This window comes from Octopus sinensis, linkage group LG4 (assembly GCF_006345805.1).
Source record: "Octopus sinensis linkage group LG4, ASM634580v1, whole genome shotgun sequence".
In the NCBI taxonomy this organism is placed as follows: Eukaryota; Metazoa; Mollusca; class Cephalopoda; order Octopoda; family Octopodidae; genus Octopus; species Octopus sinensis.
The window spans coordinates 134,321,107-134,342,704 of record NC_043000.1 but is presented as its reverse complement, the minus strand read 5'-3'; the positions used below and the strand labels follow the sequence as shown (position 1 = coordinate 134,342,704).

The following is a 21,598-nucleotide window of genomic DNA, read 5'->3' as shown; positions in this document are numbered from 1 at the left end:
TTCGAAGGGCATGACCCTAGAATTTGCTGATTGTCATAGAAGAAGGTAGTGTCACTGGAACTTGAAGGCTCTTTAAGTAAAATAGCATATCTGATGGAATTAAGGAAATATGTGGATTAAAATTATCTTCCTTGGCACAATGATAGTGGCTCCTGTCACATGAAGCTAATCTCAGTACATGATTTCAGATACCAAGATGGAAAATAATTTATTCTTTCATAGTTTCACATTAAATTTGTTTGTACTTCAAATATGTTCAGGTGTTATACCATATAAATTAGACTTGTTAAATTAAAAAAAAAAATTTTTTTGGAAATATATTAACACATATAAATTATCTGATTTATGGAGCATAAAACCTGAATTGTTTAGAGATATAAACAAATTTAAATGTAAAACAAAGAAAGAATAAATATTTCTTTAGTTTTCATATTTGAAGCCATGTATAAGTTTTACAATGGTATGAATTTTAAAGGTAGAATTTTAATAATAATAGCATTTTAAATATATTACCTAAGGAAACCACAGGTCCAGAATTGTTTTATTCTGCATTATTCTGGGTTGCCTCTGTATCTCCTTGTGAAATTTGGTAATATATTCGTTGAAGATAACCAGAGAAACATCAATTCTTATAGATGTTGATTTATAATATTAATAATTTGAGATAAGGAGAAAAAAAGGGAAAATCTTGTAAGTTAAAATTTTAAATACAATTTATTATTCATATTTATTAAAACTTATTATTCTCAGAGATTATGTAATTTCTCGTTTGTTTAATCATTCATCATTCTAGTGCTGTTACTGTATGACAACCTAAAGAATCATTGACCTAGCAGGCTAACTTAGATTGTTGAACATAAAATGTAGGAGTAATATTTCTGACCACTTGAAAACAGAGAAGGGAACCGACCACTTGACTGAGTTGTGGCTGTAGATGTGATACATACAAATACATATGCACATATATACATGCACACAAATAGCTTTGATTTAATTGGATAAAAACAAAAATATAAATTGGTTGACAGCTTCCACATGATGGTTATCTTGTATACACCCATTTTAATCTTGGACAATAAACAATTAAAACCTTCAAAGTTGCTAGGCTCCACAATCACTGATGATGTTGTTATTTAACTCTTATCAGCTCTATGACCAAATGCATTCCAACCATGACCATCAAATTTTTTTTTGTATGTCCAGGGAACCCAGGACAATATTATGCAATGTGTCCTTTTCTATGATGTCAGGACATGATTTGAGGGAGATTTTGTTGTTATTTCTAGCAGGTTGAGTGACTGCATAAGCAAAGACTGTGTCCCATAGATTAGTAATTCTCATCAGGGTTAGAAGTACAGTAATGACTCCTGCTAAAACTAGTAATGATAAAATTAAAAGAATTGTGGTAATAAATGCAGATTATACAAATAGAGGAAGACATTCTTTTTATATTGCTTCTTGTATGTTAATAATAGTGGTAATGAAGATGATGGCTTCTAAAATAGATGAAATACCTGCCATGTGTAATGAAAAGATGGTTAAGTCTGCAGAGGATCCCATATGAGCTAAATTTCTTGAATTCTTGCTGGTATTTTACAAAGTTCAAGTGAGAGCCATGATGGAATAATAATAATAATAATAATTAAAAAAAAAAAAAACAAAAAAAAAAACAGCAGAAAGTTACCTTTCCAGGTCATGCTGACTCATAAGGGCTAGTTTCTTGGTTTCTATAGCATATAAATTCCCTACTTGGAAAGGATGCCAGCTTGTGGTAAGATTACCCATTTTTGTCAGCTGAGTGAAGTGAAGCAATGTGAAATGAAGTGTTTTGCTCAAGGACTCAACATGTTGCTCAGTCAAGGAATTGAAACTACAATCTTACGATCATGAGTCTGACACCCTAACCACTGAGTCATGCACCTCCACTAACGGAATAGCCCTCCCACCACCCAGTATGGAACCTTGTTGCTATTACACACATGAACAACCCATACAGCACCTGAAAGAAACCCGTCCTGCTGATTGGTAGATTCAGTCATCAGTACAGGCCGACTTCTCTCCCAAAGACATGCCAATTCTTTACTCTGTCCATTTCTTCTATGGCCTCTGCTCCTCAGAATCATCTAGTGGCATACCACATCCATTGAATTGCACCTGTTATACCTGTCTATGCCTCACTTGTCACTCATACTTCCACACTTTGCTCTCCCCCACACACACACATTACCCCTTCCTTCCTTCCTTCCCCAGACTGTCAACTTCCTTGGATTCCTGTTTAAACCCACGTTTCGCTCCCACTCCCAATGGTCATTAATTCAGAGATGTTGAAGATAGATAGCAACTTCAATGTTATCAATGTCAGTGGACCTGTGAAAGTCAATTTAAAAGCTACATTGGAACCTGTTTTCAACCAAGGAAACTGAAGCAAGCAAAGTTTGCTCCAAGACAACACAATATAAGCCAAAAATAGAGTGACACACTAATATGACCACTCGGTGCTAAAACCACAAAAAATCAAAGAAGTATCAAATAATGTAGTGTTAAATATATAACATCTGAATTAAAAATCCTCTACTTAATACTAAAAATAACAACCAAATATCACTTAAATCACACACTGTTGTTTTAATAAATCAAGGACACATTGGATGTTGTGTTTGATACATTACACCTGAATTAAAATGGGATTGACATGACTGGAACTGCTTTGATTATATATATCTGCTTACTTGGGGCAAATCTGGAGCTAGACAACATTAACAATAACAACACACTAGTTATTTGAATGACTCATCATTTGAACGACAGTTGAACATCGTAACCTTACAGCAGTTGTATTTCAGATATAAACATTATTATTATTATTATTATTATTATTATTATTATTATTACTATTATGAAAATAAAAAATAGAAGAGTATCATAGTTATCATGTGAAATTGGTTGAATGATATTTTGGCATCTAGCATGCCTTCCACAGGTTCAAAAATTACATGTCAGTCTATTTCATTTTTTGTTAAAATTATATAGGACTGAGGCAACTCCTCCAGAAGTTATACAGAAATATCATCATCATCATCATCACCATCACCATCATCATCATCATCATCATCATCATCATCACCATCATCATCATCATCATCATCATCGTGGTGGTAGTGAGCTAGCAGAATTGTTAGCATGCTGGGTGAAATGCCTAGCGGTATTTCGTCTGCCGCTACGTTCTGAGTTCAAATTCCACTGAGATTGACTTTGCTTTTCATCCTTTCAGGGTCAATAAATTAAGTACCAGCGAAACACTGGAGTTGATGTAATTGACTAGTCCCCTCCCTACCAAATTTCAGGCATTGTGCCTTCAGTAGAAAGGATTATTATTATTATTATTATTATTATTATAGGCGCAGGAGTGACTGTGTGGTAAGTAGCTTGCTAACCAACCACATGGTTCCGGGTTCAGTCCCACTGCGTGGCATCTTGGGCAAGTGTCTTCTGCTATAGCCCCGGGCCGACCAATGCCTTGTGAGTGGATTTGGTAGACGAAAACTGAAAGAAGCCTGTCGTATATATGTATATATATATATATGTGTGTGTGTGTGTGTGTGTGTGTGTGTGTGTTTGTCCCCCTAGCATTGCTTGACAACCGATGCTGGTGTGTTTACGTCCCCGTCACTTAGCGGTTTGGCAAAAAGAGACCGATAGAATAAGTACTGGGCTTACAAAGAATAAGTCCCAGGGTCGATTTGCTCGACTAAAAGGCGGTGCTCCAGCATGGCCGCAGTCAAATGACTGAAACAAGTAAAAGAGTAAAAGAGAGAGTATTCAGACAGAGATGCTTTTCTTTATTTCCTATGTATATGAACTCGTAATAAATACTATTCGTATTTACTAATAGGAATCTTACCATTTTTTTTCTTAATGGAATGATGCTGTAGCATTCAGTGTAATAGCATAAAAATACTTTCTGTGTTGCTTGACTGCAATTGGAGATCTTTAAGCTTCCCCTTAACATGATTCTGAATAACTATCTATTATTATGCTGAGTAAACCTGCTTTAAGGTAATTAACAGTAACTCACTAGTTTGGTATCAGTTAAAAACCTCTCCAGCATCTTCTTGTTATCACGACAGTATAACAATAGATGTAAGTATCATACATAGGTAAGTGATGTCTTCAGTCTTCACTTGGAGAGATTTATATATATATCTATACTTGTTAATAGAGAGGATTCAATAACTATTCTACGATCTCTGCTAATACTTGATATGGTTCACAACATTACCATTTCTTTTTCATTCTTCATCACCTTTTCTTTCCAGTCTCTTCATCTTTTAGTTGTTGATGCTGAATTGCTGCTGTATCTGTTGTCACTTTACTTAATGCATTCTCAGTAAATATAATGTTTGGTTTGGAAAACTTCAGAAATTCGAAATTTTATATTTCTCCTCTTCCATAAACCTAAGTCTTTGTTTTTAGTGAAGAAACCATGTACGTGATTGTCATCAAAATGTATCCATTATATTCAATAGCTTTTGTTTGAGTGAGTGTGTGTGTGTGTATGTGTGTGTGTGCAGGTGTGCATGCACTACATATGTGTGAACAGGTATATTATTTATATTTTTTCAGTATCATAATTTTTGAATAATATTGTCATTAGTTAGAGGTTTCCAGTGAGTTAATCACTGATTCACTGCATTGTGTGATGACAAGTGATAAGGGAGCATCTGTTCAACATGGGCATAACAAATATCACAAGCTAGTTAGTATGAACGTCATTGTTTGCGTGTGTATGTGAGACCTATGATTTTAGTCTTCATATGTAATGTAAGGCGTAGGAGTGGCTGTGTGGTAAGTAGCTTGCTTACGAACCACATGGTTCATGGTTCAGTCCCACTGCGTGGCACCTTAGGCGAGTGTCTTCTACTATAGCCTTGGGCCAACCAAAGCCTTGTGAGTGGATTTGGTAGACGGAAATTGAAAGCCTGTCGTATATATGTATATATACATATATCTATATATATATGTGTGTGTCTGTGTTTGTCCCCCCAACATTGCTTGACAACCGATGGTGGTGTGTTTACGTCCCCGTAACTTAGCGCTTCAGCAAAAGATATCGATAGAATAAGTACTAGGCTTACAAAGAATAAGTCCTGGGGTTGATTTGCTCTACTAAAGGTGGTGCTCCAGCATGCCCACAGTCGAATAACTGAAACAAGTAAAAGAGTAAGGTACAATATTTAGCATGCAGCTATACTTAGTAGAGTGTCAAAGTAATTCGAGTGTCATTGACATCAGATGCTATGTATTTCACTGTGAAATTGTAAAATGAAATTTTACATGTTGTACAGCTTTTATTTTTTTGCTTGTTTTAGTCATTGGATTGCAGCCAAGCTTGGGTACCAACTTAAAGGTTTTAGGGGGGGGGGGCACAAAAAAAACTCCAGTACTTATTTTCTTGTTTTAATTCTGGTACTTATCCATTTCGTTTTGTTTGCGAAAGTGTTAAGTAATGGGAATGTAAACAAACCAATACTGGTTGACAAGTGGTGGTGAGGCAAACACATATGTAAATGTATGTGCATGCATACACACACATATGCACACAATGAGCATCTTTCAGTTTCCATCTATCAGATCTACCCACAAGGTTTTGGTTGGCCCAGAAATATAATAGAAGGCACTTGTCCAAGGCACCACACAGTGGGACTAAAGCAGGAATCATTTGGTTGGGAAACAACTTCAGTAAATGAGTATCAGAACACTGTTGCATTCCATTTTGGAAGGGTCATCCAAATTAGTGTCTGTGTTGTATTCAGTGTAGTTAAATGTCTAATTGTTTTAGAGTTGTTATTAAATATTTTAATTATGGACAAGTAGCTGAGAAATGAATTAGAGATTTTACTTATATATAGAATGAAGGATTTTATTGTTGAATACATCTAGTGCACATTGTTTTTTTTGAAGCACTCCATCGGTTACAATGACGAGGGTTCTGGTTGATCCGAATCAACGGAACAGACTGCTCGTGAAATTAACGTGTAAGTGGCTGAGCACTCCACAGACACATGTACCCTTAACGTAGTTCTTGGGGATATTCAGCGTGACACAGAGAGTGACAAGGCCGGCCCTTTGAAATACAGGTACAACAGAAACAGGAAGTAAGAGTGAGAGAAAGTTGTGGTGAAAGAGTACAGCAGGGATCACCACCATCCCCTGCCGGAGCCTCGTGAAGCTTTAGGTGTTTTCGCTCAATAAACACTCACAACGCCCGGTCTGGGAATCGAAACCGCGATCCTATGACTGCGAGTCCGCTGCTCTAACCACTGGGCCATTGCGCCTCCACAGTGCACATTGTAGGAGATAAGTGGATGATGCTGCCACAGATAGTATTAGTTGGAAGTAATGCATTGGAGTGAGAAATATCTAGGTTGATGTTGTCTAGAATGAGCTTCTCTAATTATCTTTGAGAATGTGTGGCATTCTTTTGATGTAACTCGACAAAATCAAAACATTTCACTTCGGGTTTTTCTGTGAGTTGTGGGGTATAGATATAACGAGATTATGCCAGCAATGTCTCATTTTAAACTTGAAGAAAAAAAAAAGCCTGGCATATTTGTTCTTACCTGTGTCATGTGTGTATGTAAAATCCGTAAATTTCCAAGCAGAAAACAGAATCGAATTATCATTTGCTTCTACGGAAATACCCGAAGTGGAATATTTTGATTTTGTCGAGTTATATCGAAAGAATGCCAAGTGTGCATAGATTAGTTCAATGGATTTTTTTTTTTATTTAGCCTTACAGCTGCAACTAAAATATAGGAGGGAAATAGAGAAGTGTAGTCATGCTAGGGAAAATAAAACGATAAATATATATAGCCAGATGTATGTGTTTGTATTAAAATTAATAAAAATATTATATTAGTAAAAATATTACATCAAAGAAATAGAAGTGTGTTGTCTATAGTTTGTTATTGTATTGTTTAACTTAACTTGCATATTATAATTAAGCCTAATATGTAATTTTTGCTATGATCCTTTTTTTAAAAGATAGATTTGTTGGAATAGAATTTCTCCTTTGTCTGTTGTATTATTGATAAATCTGTTCTCTCTAACAGTATACTCTCCCAATCAATAGACCCCCTAAGTTCTGTTTTCCTAATAACGTTAATCTAAACACTTTGATATTAGTCATCTTGTTCTGATTAGGAACACTCACTATTGACCAAACAGCATGCCACATTAGGAAATGGGAGGACTCTGTAGTGGTGTTCCATATACCTGTAGTGTCCCTGTGTGACTCATGGATATAATGATGAACGCATTCAAATTATTAGCTGTCCAATGACGTTTGATTTATTAAAAACACAGCATGGCTACTTGTGGATTTCTTTTATTTACTTTTTGTTTATCATGTATAAACTTTATTTTTGTGAGCCACCTTCATTGTGGATTATATTTTGCATTAATTTTTCTTAATTATTGTTAATTGACTGTTTCTCATGTGAAATATTAAATAATTTTGATATGAAATTTTATACATTTTGTCAGAAATATCAAGTGTATATGTATTTTCTGGAATAGGGTCTTTCTTTTATTATGTTTCTGATTAAAGAAATATGAATTTTTATTCTCAACAATGAAATACAATTCAACTGTATTTATGAATCATTTACTAAAATGTGAAGATGTTGATATATATATATATATATATATATATATAATGTAATATTTAACATTTTCACATTTTTGTTTGGGATAGCAAAAGCTGGATATTTCTTTGAAACTATTTGCATGTAGTTTAAGATTCAAAATTGCAATGCCTTCAGAATTTTGGGTTTAAACAAAACAAAGACTCAATACAAAATTCATTTAACACTATAAATTGTGCTTAAATGAAGATAATGAATTGATGAGGAGGATGATGATGATGCTTTGCCCAAGTGCCATTGTCTTCTTATAGTTAGGATGACTACAGCTTTGTAGAGAATGATAACAACTCTACCAAGTTTGTGAAGAGCTGGTATTGTTTTATCTTTAGGATCTATTTCATAGTTGAGTCCTGCTGCTGTAAATGAGAGAAGTTGAGAAAAACCTTGATCTTATCTTACATGTTTACTGCATCTACAAAGCTGGTAGATATAAGATTGTGTAAATGAAAAATTCTCAAACAGCAAGGTGAAGCGAGGTCCACTGTGAAAATAATAAAAATTAGATTTAAAAAATGTGAAAAATACAAACTGAAATACAAAACACAAAGTTTTAATACATTAAAACAAAACTTATCTGATATTTGTTTGAAATATCTGAAGAAGAATAGGTTTGTATATCCCGCAATCATGGATGTAAATGAAGCATGCAGAGTTATCTATTAACACATTTTAGATATCTATTTCAGAAAAATATCTTTCAGTTGCTTAAAATACTTTATCTGTTTTAATTCCATTTTTATTTGTGATTTTCTTCATTCACAAACACAAATATAAAAAAAACGGAGTTTATAGCGTTGTATTTGAAATAAAGGATATTTACCTCAGATATGTCCAAACATACCAGACATTGCCAAAAAACATCAAACACTTGGTAATTCTGCTTGATTTATCTGCAAAAACATATAAATACCATATTTTTAATATAGTTTATGCACAAAGTGTCCTGGAATGTATTTTTTTTTGCTCCAAAGTGCAATGAATGACACACACAATCAGAATCTTTTAAATATCATCAACAGATGCTTCAAATCTTAAGATAAGGTCGATGTGAATGATGGAATTCCAAAAAAGAACTTGGGTCATCTGCACTTGTTGAGGGAGTAGTGCTAATGTCCCAAGCTCCATTTTTTAAAAAAAACATTCTTTTTTTTTTATCTTACCATACTCTCAAGCTTTAGCTAAGAATGTAGTGAGGGTAGATAATGAAATAATAGTTTTTAAAAAAACGTGCAAGAATTTATTGCTTGACTTCACATTCATTTATTCAAAAATCTTTTAAACATTCACAAGGATTATATATGGTCACTCAACTTATTAGCAATAATAGTTAAAACTCTCTCAAATTGTACATGAAAGACATGCAATAGATAATGTAGTACTAGGTAACACCGCCCTCACAGTAAAAATGTTGGAATGGTCATGGATGAATTATCTTTGATTAAGGCTCTGTTCAATCAGAATGACCTCGGGTCAAGCAATAATGCCCATTTTTTTTATTCTCAAGCATCTATTTTTGCAAGGACTTTCTTCCTAAAATGAATTACACTTAAACTTGTGTAAGGTTCAAGTAATTAATATTATAATAATATGAAACAAGAAAGCCTATACTCTTTACTCTTTTACTGGTTTCAGTCATTTGACTGTGGCCATGCTGGAGCACCGCCTTTAGTCGAGCAAATTGACCCCAGGACTTATTCTTTGTAAGCCCAGTACTTATTCTATCGGTCTCTTTTGCCGAAAACCGCTGAGTGACGGGGACATAAACACACCAGCATCGGTTGTCAAGCAATGCTAGGGGGACAAACACAGACACACAAACACACACACACACATACAGAGACAGACTTTTGGTAGGAGCTCTACAGAGTATTCTGTTCCAATCTCCTTCAGCCGTTTGTCTATATCTTTGCTTACTGCTCTCAAAGCACCAATTATTATAGGCACAGCTATAATAATAATAGTAATAATAATAATAATTATTATTATTATTTTTATTATTATTATTATTATTATTATTATTATTATTATTATTGAGTGTGAGAGCAGTGCATGCCAACAAAGTGACACTGGGATAAAATATACAAAGCCCAGTATACCCATCATGACTACCCATCTGATAAGGGTACACCAGGCACATGCATCACAACCATATGTGTGCAACATGGTGATCTCATATCAAAATAAACAGCGCATGACCTTGCAGGTGGGGCCCAGTTAGAATTTTCTTCAGGTTGAGTAGCCCATCCCACTCAAAAGATCCCTGAATAAGTGTTATTTAAGGATGTTGAATGAAATACCAATGTTTCCAGAAGTGAATTATTCAAACCCCAAAGAATCCCTCTCAACACATGGCTATGATGCTCCCCAACTACTTCTGCTCATGATCAGAGATGCACATATCAGCCACCAAAGGACATGCTCAACTGGTTAAGATCAAACAACTGACAAGCAAATCTGTGGTATTGAGCAGAATATTTGCTGTAGCCCATCTTTTATACCAAGGCAAAGCATGTACATATTAACACTTCCAATCAGTTAAAAGAAGAAGCCATGAAAGCCAGTGCCTGTATTATGTATTGACGTGGGAGTATGTTTATCTCAACTGTGTCCAGGCATAGAACACACAACATCAAGTATTTGATAATTTTCATTTATTGACTAAAATACTAAATACTACTTTTTAAAATGCATTTTGTCTGCATATACAAAGCGCACCAAATTTTATTTTTTTGCTCTGAAGTTTTCGACAAGTAAAACAAGTTTAGTTATCACTGGTACCTATACATGCAGCTACAAGAAATGTGACTAAGATATCATAAAGATACGTTAATCAAATGCCTGACTCATCAACTTATGAAGTCACCAAAATGAATATTCATCAATTGTTTTTCTTTATCAAGTTTTTGTGCATGGCAGTTGTTTATTAATAATAAAACAACTAATTGTTATTTCGTTTAATTGTTGTTACTGATATTGTTTTCATCTCTAGTATTAAAGACTAATATAAATAGATCCAGTGAAAAACAGTTGTAATGTTTTGTTCCATTATATAAAAATAATAAAAGTAGCCACAAGCCATTTAATACCTTTACTTTTCTGTAATGAACTGACTAGTCTATATTTTTGAATGATAGAATTGTATTATTTTCAATTAGTTGACTAGCTATATGTTGCATTTTCTAAATAAATAATTAAATGAAATTTTGTCTTAAAAAAAAACAATAAAAAAATTTATCATTTATATATAGACACAGGCATGGCTGTGTGGTAAGAATCTTGTTTCCCAACCACATGGTTCTGGTTCAGTCCCACTGTGTAACACTTTGGGCAATTGTCTTCTACTATAGCCTTGTGCCAACCAAAGCTTTGTGAATGGATTTGGTAGATGGAAACTGAAAGAAGCCTGTTGTATATATACATATGTATATATTTATGTGTATGTGTCTTTCTGTCTATTTTTGCCCCCCCCCATCACTTGACAACTGATGTTGGTGTGTTTATCTTCCTGTAACTTAGCAGTTTGGCAAATCAGACTGATAGAATAAGTACTAGGCTTACAAAGAATAAGTCCTGGGGTAAATTTTTTCGACTAAAAAACCCTTTAAGGCAGTGCTCCAGCATGGCTACAGTCAAATGACTGAAACAAGTAAAAGAATAAAAGAATATTTCAAAGTAATGTGATTTTGTTTAGGGCAAGTTATTCCTAAGAAATCCAAGTTATAAGGCTTTTGGTCAGCTTAACCTGGTCTTTGTGTCTTTTCATGGTCTTTGTGTCCTTACCTGGTCTTTGTGTCTTTTCAGAGTCTTTGTGTCTTTACATGGTCTTTGTATGGTCTTTGTGTCTTTGCAAAGTCTTTGTGTCTTTACATAGTCTTTGTGTCTTTACTTGGTCTTTGTGTCATTTTCTAAATTTAAAAGTAGGCTTCTCTTCCTGACACTCTCTTTCACTATACAGCAAACAGCTGCCTTGGGAATCTGTAACTAGTTTCTAATAAAACTGCTGTATAATGTTGAATATTTTAGTTTTCTTGTGAAGTGTGTTGTATGTTTTTAAATCTGTTATTTTACAAATGTGATGATATTTAATTTATACTTTGAAACTAAAATCTACCTGTATTAAAAAATACAGGTAGATAATGTCAAAGAATGTAAGACACCTTGATTATTATTATTATTATTATTATTATTATTATTATTATTATTATTATTATTATTATTGGCATTAGGAAGGGCATCCAGCTGTAGAAACACTGCCAGATCAGACTGGAGCCTGGTGCAGCCTTCTGGCTTCCCAGATCCCTGGTCGAACCATCCAACCCATGCTAGCATGGAGAACTGACGTTACATGATGATGATGATGATTTTTATTATTATTATTATTATTATTAGTTTTTCAGTTTTAACGATTGCATAGAAAACTTGATTAATTTTAAAGTAGATTTCTCTTTTCTGAAGTTTAAATCAAACTGCTGTTACCATTTTTATTTCTATTTTAAGTTTGTCATGGCATTTCAGAAATTGCAAATGACTCACGTTGCCAAAGGTGAAGAAGATGCGGTCAAGCTAAACGATGAGAAGTGTTCATTGCTAAATGTGAAAATAACATTCAAGTATGACTGTGTGTCTTAATAATTAGGCATGGTTGACATGATTTGATAAAGATGGGGGGAGGCAGAGGGTGAAAAAGCATATTTTATTTTATAAAGTTTCAAAAGTTTAACTCGTTCTTTTGTGTCTTTGTTAATTTTCATTTTACATCCTATTTCCTTTTATTATAGAACTGAAGCTACATGCTTCTTTATGTATGCAATTGTTTTGTAATAGGCAGTGTGGTTAAAAAGCTCACTTTATAATAGCGTATTTTTGGGTTCAGTCTCACTGCATGGTACCCTGGGCAAGTGTCTTGAGCCAACCAATGCCTTGTAAGTGAGTTTGTTTGACAGAAACTGTATGTGTGTGCGTGTGATTGCTCGAAGTCACTGTGAACAACATCCTTGTATAAGAATAATTTGTACTCTACAAAAGTTATAGAGTAACCCATCAGATTAAAGTAAGATTGTTTTTATTGTAACTGAACATAAACACACGCACATACATATACACATATATAAGAACATACATGTGTATGTAGAAGCGATATGATTGGTGGTACACTCAACAGTAAACCAAACTGATGTTTTACGGTGTCCAATTGAAATCCCTATCAAAGTATCATTTTGGGGATTGGTATAAATAAGCTTTACCAGGTCTTTACCAGACCTGGGATTGGTTTAATTAACTACACTTGCTCCAAAATCAAATTTGCATAGGCTTGTATGCTAGTACACACACACTAATAAATTTATGTAAATATGTGTAGTATTTACGATGGAAGAGGTGAATATTTCCCCCACTTTTTTCAGCGTACCAAATATATATATATGCCAATGAGGTTTATAATGTAGCATATAGATAAGGACTTTTATCGCCTCCCCATGTTCTTTCTCCCATATTACCTCCCCATGTTCTCTCTCTCTCTCCACACACACACACAATTTCTTCTAGTTTTGAAATTTACAGGTTTAACCCTTAAGCATTCAAACCGGCCATATCTGGCCAAAATATTTAACCTGTTTTATATTGAAACTGACCAGATCTCGCCTCTCACCTCAGCCCTACCATGTCATTCTAAAACTAAAAAATCACATCACTGAAATCTCTAAACTACAAGATAATGCAGGATTAATTCAAACCATTTTAAATAAACAAACATTACATTTGACAGAATAATCTGAACACTAAAGGGTTAAATTCATACTCATTTTCCATGCTGATGTGGGTTGGATCGATCTGGTTGTAGGAAGACATTTGTGTAGTTGATAGTTTCATGGTGTTTGTTCAACTAAATACCAAGTAATGCTCCACAAAGTGGGATTGGTACTCAGTTTTAGATTTGATGATCTAAATAAAGTGTTGTGGTATGAGTGGGCACAGAGGAAATGAATTGCTCTGAAACCATTTCAACTTCCTTCTCAACAAATTGATAATATTAAAACTTGTGTGTTCTTCTGAAATAAACAGTTAAGCATGTATGCATACATTTGTGTAAGTATGCACATGTGTGCTTATGTCTATTTACATACCTGTGGGTGCAAATGTGTTTTTTTCTGTCCGTGGAAGTTTTTGCAATTCTGAGAATTATTATAAGGCTGTTAGTTCCATATTCATAATCCACTACCAACAAATCCCAATGCTCCATCCTCCCCTGGTTTTCCCCATATCATCATGCAAAAATACATGTCCAGCATTTGATAATTTATCATCCTATATCTACTATAGAAACGTAAATTACTGTTAAAAGATTGTGTTTTCATGAGTTTCAATCAACAGTACCATGTCTACCCAAGTCTTTTCCTCATCTTATTAATACTCCAGATGTTCCTTACCCTACCTATATTTTTGTTGGCTCACAAGAAATACATTAATGAACATGTGTCTATAAAGTATTATAATTATTTTGAATCTAAATAAGATAAAGCTAAATTTAGTACTGTCATCACAAAATGAATTTATTTTTACATCTTTAATTTTAGAATAGAGATGAAATGTTTGAAGGACTGGGAAACAAAGATAGAATTTTATGATAAATAATTAAAGTTGTTTTTTCACTGCACTCATCTTTTGTAAATACAAATATTTCATGTTATGGGTGAAGGTATTTATAGCTAATTTTCTCAATACACTTCAGTTGTGAATTGAAAATAGTATTTAATCATTTAAGGCAGACATTTAACTGTCTTTCATACTTTGCCCAAAATACTAACGGTTTAAATACATATTTTAATGGTTTAACCACTTAGTTTCCATTTCTGGATGTGTTTTAAGAGATAAACAAGCTAAAATAGCTGTATTTTGCTTGCAAATTATTTTAGGTTACATACATTGTAATACTGATGCTCCAATTCAAGTTATCCATAATTTGGTGCAGCTTTTGGCATTGGTGTATCTAAGACTACCTTATGTAAAATGTCCTTCTTTTTTTAAAGCAGTACTATGATTTGATAGAGATTTTGCTTACTATTTCAGGCATGTAACTACATAAAAAAACTCTCTCATTGGTTAGCTTTCATTCATTGGCTTGCGTCTTTAAAGTTTGGTTCATGCGTGTCATTATTGCCTTGGTTTAGGGAATCGATTATGCAGTGTGCTTAAATATGATTAGTACTAAAATAAATTTTGAAAATCAAAAATGATTCTGTCCTTCCAACATTATGTGACTATGTTCCCCTGCTACTTGAACCTACATATTGTACTTTTGTTGTGCCAGCTTAAACTTACTGTAATACAGTTAAACTGGTTTAGCATTTAAACTGGCCTTATCTGGCTTAGATATTTTACTTGTTTGATTCAAAACAATATAAAAAAAATAAGCATTACATTTGACAGAATAATCTTAATGTTGAAAGGCTAAACAATATTATATGAAGTTGAGCTGGCAGAAACATTATCATGCTGGGCGAAATGCTTAGCGGTATTTCGTCTATCTTTACGTTCTGAGTTCAAATTCCGCCGAGGTCAACTTTGCCTGTCATCCTTTCAGGATCGATAAATTAAGTACTGGGGTCAATCTAATCGATTGTCCCCCTCCCCTAAAATTTCGTGCCTTGTGCTTAGAGTAGAAAAGAATATTATATGAACTCCTTAACTTTGATGGTTGGTGTCTTCTAAGGGAACTTGCATTACCCCTCATGTTTTCCTTTCAACATTTTAAGGTAAACTGGATTTCATTCAGTTGGTTCTATTCTTCTCCTACAAACTTGTGATGATGTGTCAAAAACAAAAGACAAAAACCCAAAAAGACATTACTATTACTGTTATTGCTTTTTTTAATATATCCTATCATATTCAGCTTGACCTTTCATCTTTTTGGGATCAATAAAATAATATGCATAATATATTAGAGGTTAGTCCAGTCCTTTACATACACAAAATAAATTATTATTCAGTATCATTGTACAGAGCCCAACTTGATGACTTTTCATTCCCCATCCATAACAAGCCATTTCCCTCTCCTCTAATTCCAGCCACTCATTACAGAATAAATTATTGGACTGCAGGCTCAGTGTCTGGCTGTGTTTCATGACATGATCTTGTTGTTTCTCCTCTTTTAATAATTCTGGAGGAAAATGGATGCCTTATCTTCTCTACTACTTTTGGTGGAGTGCCATGAGTTTCTATTTCCTTGCTGGTTTTATTATTGTTGCTGTAGTACTTTTATGTGATGGTTATTATTGATATGATATTACTATTGTTTATCCATTTCTGTGCTGAAGTTTTCTGTTACCTTCACATAGAAATCTCTTCAGTTTTTTGCCTTTTTTCTCTCTAATAATCTTTATTCTCACATTAGTTGGCTACTGGAACAATCTGTTATTTTGGTGTACTTTTCAGATGAATCACCATCACCAGGAATTTCAGTATCAAATAAGATCATCTCTGTTTGGTACAAAATTGAAAGCTCATTGCCCTTCCTTATACCCTTATACTCTTACCAGACTTCTGTTTTGTTCTGTGGTGCTAAATACTGCTCCTGTGTTCATCTGTGCCATCACACTCATTGTGGATACGACTATTTCTGACATAGACACAAAGCTTTGTTTAAGGGTGTAGTTGATGCAATAAAGCCAGTGCTTCACTTTGGAAAACTTAAAAGGCAAAGTTAATCATGGCACAAATTGAACTTAGATTGTAAAAGATAACCAAAATATTGCAAGGCATTAAGTCCAATAATCTTCAAATTCTGCTATTCATGGCATACAATGATAACTGTTTATTAAGGTTATGATTTTCATCAAGTTTGGAAAATTATATCTTGAAATGTTTAAGTTTGTGAAATTCTTCGGACATTCTTTTATTATCTTAACATTTTATTGCAAAATACTGCAAACTCCAGAATCTGAAAAAACTGTTGTGGATCTGTATTAGCAGCAATGGGTATAAAAAGGAACCCATAATTAAATGCAATGTCTTTATTATTCTTTACCTCCCTTATTCTGTAAAGCAGTGTAAAACTATTTTTTGTTGTTGTTGTGTCCACTACTGAAGTGGGGACATTTGCTATTACTCCAGTTACTATAATTAGATTTCTATATTGGAAGAAAATAGATGTCCTGAGGAATATTTTGCTTCAGCTGCAACACAGCAGGAGTGGAGCAAGTACATTTCTATGAACAAAATCATTAACACACTGTTGAAACTCAAATAAATAGAATTGGTGTGTATGAAAATGGAAGAATGTGAAATAATGACAGGAATGCAGATAAACTACTTCAAATCAATGGGCTTGTAGATCAATAAATAGATGGGGCAGCAAGTCTATGTCAATGAGTGGTTTTCATATCTTTAGTGGTTTGGCTAAGTTGATTGAAATTTTGGTTTTGGATACCCAGAGTAACAGGGAGTAATAACCTGGATGAAGGTTTCTACCTGGAAACAGGCTCAGAAAAGTTGTTAAGAAAATCAAAAAAAAAAAAAAAGACCAAGGAGATTTAGTAAACAGTGGTATGTCTTTGGTAAGGCGGTGAGCTGGCTGAAATGTTAGCACGCCGGGCGAAATGCATAGCCATATTTCGTCTGCCGTTACGTTCTGAGTTCAAATTCCGCCGAGGTCAACTTTGCCTTTCATCCTTTCAGGGTCGGTAAATTAAGTACCAGTTACGCACTGGGGTCGATGTAATCGACTTAATCCGTTTTTCTGTCCTTGTTTGTTCCCTCTGTGTTTTGCCCCTTGTGGACAATAAAGAAATGGGTATGTCTTTGGTGATAGTCATGTTTATTGTTTGACTGCATGTGAGGGCAGAAAAGATGTAACCAAACAGATGCATACATTTTCCATATTTTGTGCAAAAGTTAAGGGTTCCTGCTGAAAAACTTTATCTGTATATTCTCACATAAATCCTAAATGTTGATGGATATCAGCATATATGCATCAGCATTCAGTGAGTAGGCAAGGTCTATGTGTATTTGTGTATGTCTTCTTGAAGATTATGATGATAAGAACTGCATCTTTGAGTCATAAAGAGACTACATAAATAATAATAATAAAAAAAGTAGGTTTATGCGATTATTGAAGCATCTAACCTTCTGTAATGAGGCTGAAATATTTGAATGATAGTTGTTATTATTTTAAAGGTTTTTGTTTAGGCTGGTAGAAACTGTAAAACTTTAAACTGAAAACTTTATAGTTTTTAATTTTGTCCTCCTACATTCTGAATTTAAAACTTAGCTTTCCTTCTCCTGATTTGATGGATTCTACTTTTACTCTACATATTTGTGGCAGTATACCAATGTTATAATCATTGTTATTGTTATAAATATTGAGATGTCGGGTGACTGAATTGGGTAGAGTGACAGACAAAGGACCTTGGTGTATTTAGTTATATCCCTTTGCATTTGGAGTTAATATCCAGACTTTGTCTTTCATTTTTCTGGTATGGATAAAATAAAATACCAGTCAAATACTGAGAGTGATTTAATTTCCCCTAAAATTTGTGTGATTACTCCTAAGTTAGAAAGAATTATTAGGCGCAGGAGTGGCTGTGTGGTAAGTAGCTTGCTTACCAACCACATGGTTCCGGGTTCAGTCCCACTGTGTGGCACCTTGGGCAAGTGTCTTCTACTATAGCCTTGGGCCTACCAAAGCCTTGTGAGTGGATTTGGTAGATGGAAACTGAAAGAAGCCCGTCATATATATGTATATATAAATATATGTGTGTTTGTGTGTGTGTGTTTGTTCCCCCAACATCGCTTGACAACCGGTGCTGGTGTATTTGTGTCCCTGTAACTTAGCGGTTCGGCAAAAGAGACGGATAGAATAAGTACTAGGCTTACAAAGAATAAGTCCTGGGGTCGATTTGCTCGACTAAAAGTGGTGCTCCAGCATGGCCACAGTCAAGTAAAAGTAAAGAGAGAGTAAAAAGAGTAAGTTAAATAGCAGAACTAATATAACTCTAGATTAAAGTCTTACAATATTTTAGTTTCATTCCTTTACATCTTTTAGTTTTCGATTTTCATCCATCCAGGATCATTTAGATATGAACTGGTATCAATATGTTGATTATACTCCTTTTCTTTACAAATCTATGTCTTATGATGTTTTCTACATAAGAAGCCAATGGAACTAGGTAAGTTGTTTTAGGGATCAATAAAAACCACACCAATATAGAGTAGTGGGTTGACAGAACTGTTTGAGTGTTAGATGATATCTGTTCTGGCTGTTTATATTCTCACTGTGATGCCTATGTTTTCACTGCAATTCCTGTAACAACACTTAGGCCATGCTGTATTGACCTTGCTCTTCCTTTACACATGGTAAACTGCTAGTTTTCATCATCATAATTATCATCATCATCATCATCATCCTTTAACATTTATTTTTCATACTGGCATGGGTTGGATAGTTTGACCGGAGCTGGTAAGTTAGAGGACTGTTCCAAATTTCAATATCTGCTCTGGCATAGTTTCTACAGCTGGATAATCAGAGAGTTTTCATGTGATACTGGCACCAGTGTGGTTATCAAATAACTTGCAAGTCAAGACCACTTCAGCTAAGTGGTAGGTAGGGCAACTTTCCTAGCATGCACTTTGGAAAAGAACTTTCCTCGTGCAGAAAACAAATGCATGGTTACTCATAACTGTTGAAAGTCCCAGATTAAAGAATTGGTACACCATTAAACATTTAAGTATTTACATGTAGAGTTCCAATTCTGGTGAAGTTGATTTTTGCTTTTCATTCTTTTGAGTTCAATAAAATAAAGTATCAAGGAAGAATAGGGGTTGATTTAATTAACAACCCTATCTGTGGCCTTGTGCTAGTTAGAACTCTTTATTAAATAACTAAATTAATAAAATAAAGTTAAAAGAAATTACTGCAGCTACTACTACTACTACTACTAACTGTTTCAAATGTTGGCACAAGGCCAACAATTTCTGGGTAGGGACTTAAGTTGATTACATTGACCCTCCCCCACTCAACTGGTACTTATTTTATCAACCCCAAAAGGACAAAAGGCAGAGTCAACCCCAGTGGCAATTGAACTTAGAACATCAAAGTCAGTAGAAATGAGGTTGAGAATTTTTCCCAGTGCTGGAACAATTCTGCCAGCTCGCTGCCTTAATAAAAGTAATAATAATAATAATAATAATAGATTTGCTTATCAGTTGTTTGACTGTAACCAGTTGAGCATGTCCTTTGGTGGCTGATGATATGTGCATCTCTGATCACGAGTAGAAGTAGTGGGGGAGCATCATAGCCATATGTTGAGAGGAATTATTTAGAGTTTGAATAATTCACCTCTGGAAACATGGGTGTTTCATTCAATGTCTTTAAACAATCCTTATTCAAAGACTATTTCAGTGGGATGGGCTACTCGACCTGAAGAAAATTCTAACTGGGTCCCACCTGCAAGGTCATGTGCTGTTTATTTTGATATGAGATCACCATGTCGCACACATATGGTTGTGATGCATGTGCCTAGTGTACCCTTATTAGACGGGTAGTCATGATGGGTATATTGGGCTTCGTATATTTTACCCCAATGTCATTTTGATGGCATGCTCTGCTCTCTCACTCAATCATAATAATAGTAATATTAATTATTATTATTATTATTATTATTATTATGATGATCCTCCTCCTCCTCCTTTCCACTATAGGCACAGACCTGAAATTTTGGAGGGAGTGGGAAGTTAATTTCATTGACCTACCCCGAAAGGATGAAAAGCAAAGTCAATCTTGGTGGAATTTGAACTCAGAATGTAAAGATGGACAAAATGCTGCTATGCACATTAACCATCAGAGTGGTTCAGAGAATTGTTAGAGTAATGGCCAAAATACCTTACATTATTTGTTCTGGCTCATTACATTTCTGGATTCAAATTCTGCTAAAGTCAATTTCAGCTTTTCATCCTTTTGGGGTTGATAAGTACCAGTTGAGCACAAGGGTCAATGTAATCAACTTCACTCCTCCTATGAAGTTGCTGGCCTTGTGCCAAAAATTTGAAACCATTGTTGTTGTTGTTGTTGTTGAGGTGGTGAGCAGCAGAATTGTTAGCATGTTGGACGAAATGCTTAATGGTATTTTACCTGTTGCTACGTTCTGAGTTCAAATTCCGCCGAGGTCGACTTTGCCTTTCATCCTTTCGGGGTTGAAAGTACCAGTTACGCACTGGGGTTGATGTAATTGTCTGTCCTTGTTTGTCCTCTCTGTGTTTAGCCCCTTGTGGATAGTAAAGAAATAGGTATTTTGCCTGTTGCTGTGCTGTGAGTTCTAATTCCGCTGAGGTCAACTTCGCCTTTCATCCTTTTGGGGGGTCTATAAATTAAGTACCAGCTACATACTGGGGTTGATCTAATTTACTCCCCCACCCCCAAAAAGTTTCAGGCTGTGTCCCTATAGTAGAAATGATTATTATTATTAAAAGGTGGTGAGCTGGATGAAATCCTTATCGGTATTTCACCCGTCGCTCTGTTCTGAGTTCAAAATCCACCAAGGTTGACTTTCCCTTTCATCCTTTCAGGGTTGATAGCATAAGTACCAGTTGAACACTGGGGTCGATGTAATCGACTCATCCCCTCTCCCAAAATTGCTGCACTTGAGGCAAAATCTGAAACCATTACTATTATTGGAGAGAGAGAGAGGGGGGGAGATAGACAGACAGACAGACAGAAAAAGCAACAGATTGTTAGTATTGTTAAAGGGTTGGACAAAAATACCTTGTGTTAATAGTCTGGCTCGTTATGTTGTGAGTTCAAATTCTACCAAGTCAACTCTGCCTTTCATCTTTCCGGGGTCCATAAAACAAAGTAATAGTCTAGTATGGGGGGGGTAGATCTAATTGACTACCCCCCCCTC

At 34.7% G+C, this 21,598-nt stretch overlaps 1 protein-coding gene and 1 long non-coding RNA gene across 20 annotated transcripts in view; one reads left to right on the top strand and one right to left on the bottom strand.

Moving 5' to 3' along the window:
• Positions 1 to 21,598, top strand: part of LOC115211100 (rap guanine nucleotide exchange factor 6) — a 508,151-nt gene that overhangs the window by 241,567 nt on the left and 244,986 nt on the right. The gene's annotated exons all lie outside the window — the stretch shown is intronic.
• Positions 8,105 to 13,655, bottom strand: LOC118763143. The gene is made up of 3 exons (XR_004998900.1): positions 13,504 to 13,655; positions 8,527 to 8,596; positions 8,105 to 8,187 (listed from the first exon to the last, which is right to left on the bottom strand). It is a non-coding gene; the product is annotated as an uncharacterized LOC118763143 (long non-coding RNA).